This window comes from Rhamphochromis longiceps, linkage group LG17 (assembly GCF_057381845.1).
Source record: "Rhamphochromis longiceps isolate RC_006_pf linkage group LG17, R_longiceps_female_GT1.1, whole genome shotgun sequence".
In the NCBI taxonomy this organism is placed as follows: Eukaryota; Metazoa; Chordata; class Actinopteri; order Cichliformes; family Cichlidae; genus Rhamphochromis; species Rhamphochromis longiceps.
Genome location: NC_140573.1, coordinates 23560027 through 23566633, shown reverse-complemented (window position 1 = coordinate 23566633; position 6607 = coordinate 23560027). Strand labels below are relative to the sequence as shown.

Below are 6607 nucleotides of genomic sequence, written 5' to 3'. Positions count from 1 at the left end.
GCGAATGAAGGAAGAAACAAGAAGAGGAAAATGAGGCAAGGCAGAGCAGCAGTGAAAGAGACTGATTGGAGAATGGGGGGAAATAGGCGAGGAAAGAAAGAGGAAGAGACGAAAGGAAGAGCGTGTGCATGTGGGTGTGAGTGTGCTCGCTTGCAAAAACCTCCCACTGTGATGAGGCAGACTAATGAGTTAGCCTTTTGCCATGCTGGTCACATGTGTGTGTGGATGACAGGGACCGGGGCGAGCTGATAAATCAGCAGCAGAAATGAGATTTATAAAAACCTGATCGCCATCTCAACCTCCTGCCCCGCTCCCTGGCCACCCTGTCACCTTGCTATCTTCATCTGCAGAACTTAGAGGGGCCAACGGGGTGGATACTGGTCCGCTACATATGTAATAGGAAATTTAGCCTGTAGCTTCGTATATTAGTGTCCTGCCTTTTATATCACATGGCTGAGCTGGTTTCTAATTAAGTGAATGAGAGGAAATAGATGGTAACTTAGTTTGATGTATGCTGAATTTTAATTGGATGACAAATTAAAGGTTTTCTGAATTATTTATCATCACTATCGCCAGACATATTCATATTTTTGCATTTGCAGAACACTTCCACAACCAACAGACCATTTTAGTTAAATGTAGGACAGAAGAACACATTATTTAAAATGGATTTTTTAAATGAGTGAAATAAGGGGATTATATTTAGTTTACTTTGACTTGCAACGCAGAATGTCTTTTATTGTTCAAAGCTTATTTTCCAAAAGCTTGCTCCTTCAGTCTTCATGTAAATGTTATTTTTATTGGGACCGCATTTTGTTCTCAAAAACGTCCACGCTGCATGTATTTAATGTTCTTGAAGTTTTCTTCATTTTTTTTGCCAAAGTCCTTCACTTATATGGATGGATTAAATAATAATCAGCTGAATATCTATAATGCTAAAGGCTCTTTAGAGCATCATTGATACCTACCTAACAGTTTCCCTTTCAGCCTGTAAACCTAGTTAACAATAAAATAATCTAAAAAAAATGAACAATAAATTAACTATGTTTAAAACTACTGTTTCTACATTGGACAAAAATTGGTCAAAAGGTTTAATGTCATATTCGATTTAATCTACTAACATCCATCCCTTTATTCAATTAAAGATGGACTAGGTGAGACAGAGTAAACCCCGTACAGGTTGCTGGTCTGTTGCAGGGCTTCCACTAACACATGTTCTCCTGTGTAGTGCAAACATAGTATGATCTTTTGCACATTACAACCAATCATTCAGTGTATGAGGGTGCATTGGTTGGTTCATTTTTAGTGCTCATCCAGTTTCTTTTAGTGAAAGTGCATGCTACGTATAACTAGATATTGGCATCTTGCTGCCAAACAGCAGACCAATAAGCTGCTGAAGATCCATTTATTTTCCTCTGGACTATTGGAAAAATAAGCGCTCAACTCGGTCACACCTAGTGTTTTCAGTCCATTTGCTACAGGTGTATAAAATCAAACAGCTAGCCATGCAGTCTACCTTTACCAACGTTCATGAAAGAATGAGTCCTCCTAAAGAGCTCAGTGAGTTAGAGTGGAACTAACAGCAAATCAGTTTGTAAAATTTCTTCCCTGCTAGATGTTTCATGATCAACTCTAAGTAACATTATTGAAAAGTTGATGTGTTTAGGGACCACAGCAAGTAAGCCACAAAGTGGCAGGCCACATGACGTTACAGGTGACTCCGTGCTGAGGTGCATAAAAGTCACCAACGCTCTGCGGACACAAGAAGTGAAAACTCCAAACCTCCTCTGGCATTAACTTGCATGTCAGGAGCTTCATGGTATGGATTTGAACAGCTAAACAGCTTGTTGACAGTTATTTGTTTGTTTTTAAGTAAATAACATTCATAGACGCTGTGTACAGTGGAACTGAAGTCATTCAAAATAATGTTTCAAGCCACCTCTGGTATTAACATCAGCATAAAAGCTGTGTGTCAGGAGCTTCAGTGGTCATATCAGTATTGCGGTAAGTTTATATTATTGTTTGTTAGGGTTGTTTTAAAAAATGAATGTTGATTATGAAAGTTAAATACCAACTCCTGCAAAAAATAATCTGACACATACTTTAAAAAACTGGTGGCGCTTTCAATGGTGTTGCATTTTTTGCTATTAAAAAACCACCAGTAACAACACATTCAGTCATGGCCTCAGTGAGACAGCTTCTTTCTAACACAATTCCAACTTTAGCTTCTCAAAGGTAGAACTTATTACAGGACTGTTGCACCGAATTGCATCGAATTGTAAGAGTGTGTTGTTACTCTTCACCCCCTGTAGCTACAGATTTATGTGTCACATAAACAAAAAGAAACGTTATAAATGAATGGGACTAAGCTGCTGTGGCGCATTGTGTCTCTTAAAAAATGCAAAACTTCATAATGCAGAATGTTTGACATTTGAAAGTTGGAATCATTCTCAAGTATAAAAACTTTTCCCATTTTTTGGTCATTTCATGTTTGTAACACTAACCTCTTACTTGAAGTTTATGCTTAAGAATAAGTATTTGGTGCTTTTGCTGTCCATTGTCTGATAAGAAGGGAAAGCAATGATATCAATGAGTACACTGTAAAACCCAACAGTGCATCTTACTAAAAGAAGTAAGTTGTTCTTACTCAGTTCTGAAAAATAGTTAAAGTAACTTTCATGAAGTGTGTTAGGTAGACCCAAAAGTATACATATGATATAATAACTTTATTGTAATAAGTACACATTATGTTTTTGTAACGTTTTAAGTACTGTTGCTTTAAACTGTTTAAGTTGTGGTAATTCATTTGTATTAGTCATCATCCACAGCCCCGCCCCCAGTGTTTTGCCTGGACTTGTCGGCCATGAGACAGGAGCCTCGTCAAGAGAGTGGAAAGTACAAGATAAAGTTATTTTTATGTTTTTTTGTTAATGCTTACTTCTAGCATACAAAACGTACATTTATCAGACTGCTTTGTTTTAGTTGTACTTCGTTGTAATTTATCAGACTACTTTGTTGTAGTAGCTCGTAACTTAGCTTGCCAGCACACAATTCCCGCCTAGCGCTGTATGGAGTCTGCCTTCACAATTTAAAAAATTAACGGTTGGTGGCTTGTTTCAATCAATAGTTGGTAAGTAGTCTGATTTTTGCAAACTGCATGCCACAAAACCTTTGGTAAAATCAGTGTTTACGCTTTTCTGACTCTGACCTTTATCAAGTTCAAATGTAGCCTACTTTTGACACAGTGAAAATAGTAGAAAATTTATTTAGTGTTAATTTTAAGAGTTTAAGGACAAGTTCGCCTTCACAAATTTTGAATATGATGGTTAGTGGCATTTTAGTCGCGAAATAATTTACCTTTTCAAAGCTGCACTGCACCAAACCTAAACGTTTCTGACTCTGTACTTTCCATGGGTTAGCCTATTGTGTACTTCACTTGTGTAAAATTGCTTTATTATTTTATAACGTATAGAGTAGTTGACCAACCTGAATTGAAAATGAACTGTAGTGCAAGAATAAATCTTACTGTTTTCCAAGCTTGTGTTATTCAGATTGACTGTTTTTAAGTGAAGTAAAAGTAAAAACTCTTCTGCTAGCTTTCTGTCCTCATGGCTTTTGTGTTATTACAGTCTGACGATTGAAGGAGCAGTAGCATGCCGAGAGATCATCCAGCACTGCACTAAAGACAACCAGTAAAGGTGATTTTAAAACGATTTGGTATCAAAATGTGGAATTGCAAGTTGTGTAGTTTGTCTAGTTTTTCTACTGCCATAAAAGTCATGTTGTTGAAGCATTATCGGCTCAACCATGGTCAGTACTCCACAATTTCACCCTTACCCTGTCTCTACAACACATGCATGTGTACATTTAATACATTTAATTCATTAAAGATACACATGTCAACAATGCACACTCCCACGCAAAGAAAAGACGGTTCTTATCCAGATTTGAATAATTATGGATTTTGTTGCTCTATGTGTAATTTTAAGCAGCCATTTATTGAAAGCCAAATGTTTATCCATCTGAGGGGGCATTTAAAACGAAAAGAAACTGTTCCATGTCCTTTCAAGAACTGCAATTTTAAAACCAATGTCTACTCAACCTTCAATGCCCACAAATGCAGAGACCACCAAAATTCAACAAGTTACAATGAAGGCATTGTGCAAAGTGTTATAAATGTAGAACAAAAAGATGACATGCAGCTTGATTCAATGGAGTCATCAGATGACAATCAAGTGGCATCCACCAGTGAAATCAGTGGAATTGAGGGTTTAGAAGAGCAGTTGCAATACAATCTGGCTGGATTTTTCTTGAAAATGCAGACCCTTCTCCATGTGTCCCAGAGAGCAACACAGGAGATTATTGAGCATATTGATCAGTTGTTTTTGTTATCACAACCTTTGGTTAGAAAATCAGTTGTAGATATACTGAAAAAGCACAACTGTACATATACGGACAAACTGGTGGATGAGATTTGTCAGGCAGTTTCTGATAGTAATGTTTTACATAAATGTGTCACATCTGAAGGACCACTATCTACAGCAAAGAGGAGGAAATCATATTATGAAGAAAATTTTCCATATGTCAAACCTGTGGAGTATTTAATTGAATCGTCAAAGCACACTTATATGTATGTGCCTATTCTCACATCTTTGCAATTGTTGTTGAAAAAAAATGATGTGCTTGAAGAAATTAAACAAGCACCCACACAGATTCCTGGACATTTCATGTCATTTTGTGATGGATCCTACTACCAGGAAAATGTTCTACTGTCACAAGAGGGACAGAAATTGTCAATGATACTTTATGTGGATGATTTTGATCACAAACCCACTTGGTACCTCAAAGAAAATACATAAAGTCTTTGCAGTTTATTGGACACTGGAAAACTTTCCAGTTAAATCTTGTTCTGCTCTACACTGCACCCAGCTTGCTCTGCTGTGCAATTCCAATGATGTACGCCAGTTTGGGTGTAAGGAAATGCTGTCACCACTCTTAAATGATCTGAAAACTCTTGAAGAAGTAGGTGCCTACATTGAGACTCTTGGTGAATGTCTTAAAGGCACTGTCTACTCTGTTGTGGCAGACAACCTTCTGCCCATGGACTTGCTGGTTTCAATGAGAGTTTCAGGTCTACATATTTCTGTAGGTTTTGTCATGCCACCCAAACAGAAATGCAAACAGAAAATGCTGTTACAGGGAATTATGTAATGAGAACAAAAGATGCTCATGATAATTATTGTGCAAGAGCTTCAGAATGATGACATTAAGGAAAACTATGGTGTTAAAAACACCTGTGTTCCTTCTGACCATCTCTCTTTCTTTCATCCTGTCACAGGCTTCCCACCTGACTTCCTACACGACCTGTTTGAAGGTGTCATTTCAGTGGAGTTGGCACATTGTTTAAAGGTTTGATTTCTAAGAGATATTTTAACTTAGAAGACTTAAACAGAGCAATTCTGCACTTTCCATACCAACATTCTGACAAAGTTAATCGCCCTCATCCAATAACCTCAAATTTTGCCAGGTGAGGGACCATGGCCAGCACTCTTTCATGAGACACAGGTAAGTACAACTACGTATATAACATTTGCTGCTCATATAGTATGCTGTGTTTTGCTTATAATATTTTTGGAATTCTCTTCAGCTCTACTTTGAATTTCATCGGATCACCAATCAGAATCTGCCACATGTGTTTTATGCTGCGCTGGATGATTATGCTCCTCAGCTGACTGGACTTTACAAAAAGAGGAAAACTGGACGGGTCGGTGAAAGGATGGAGCAGCTTTTGTCGGCATATGGAAAACAGGTATTTAAAAGATACTAATTATTATTCTGCTTGCTTGGCAGTTGCCATTGTTATGTGTTTGTTTTTATATATATATATATATATATATATATATATATATATATATATATATATATATATATATATATATATATATATATATATATATTAGGGGCGCAACGATATTCGTATCGATATTGAACCGTTCGATACAGTGCTTTCGGTTCGGTACGCATATGTATCGAACAATACAACATTTGTAATTTATTTTATCAATTTTCCTTCTGACGATGCTGTCTGTGTAGAGCGCTCAGTGAATCTGTGTTCGACTACTCCGCCTAGGCTGCACTGTCGAGCGCAGATCCACTGAGCGCTCAACACAGACAGCATAGTCAGAAGGAAGAGCGCAGGGCAAGCTAGCGAGACAGAAGTTAAGCTCTACTTGCAACAGGCAAATTGAACGTCATTCAGATCTGGCGTTTGGAATTATTTTGGTCTTCATGTGACGTATGACCCTGAAGGTAAGCGAGTCATGGACTAAAGTAAAACAGTATGTTGGATGTGCCACGCAATGCTCAATTACATGGGTGTGAACTAGTGTGTTAGCGCAGTTAGCTCGTTAAGGTGTTGGCCGTCTAGCCCCATGCACGGAGCGATCGGCGGTAGCTCGTTAACGGAGATTTGCCGTGTTGTGGTGTTAAGGTCATTTCAACGAGATTAACCTGAAAGCACTAGTGGGAACACAACGAATATGACTGCACATTTATGCCGACATCATCCTAGTGCAAAGACAAGTGGAAGCAGAAAAAAAAGCAAGCA

At 37.9% G+C, this 6607-nt stretch overlaps 1 long non-coding RNA gene across 1 annotated transcript; it reads left to right on the top strand.

Annotated features, from left to right (window-relative positions):
- The first annotated feature begins 2836 nt into the window (after positions 1-2836).
- On the top strand, positions 2837-5802 carry LOC146649725 (uncharacterized). The gene is made up of 5 exons (XR_014908331.1): positions 2837-3130; positions 3630-3698; positions 5339-5409; positions 5528-5565; positions 5648-5802. It is a non-coding gene; the product is annotated as an uncharacterized LOC146649725 (long non-coding RNA).
- Positions 5803-6607: the final 805 nt, after the last annotated feature.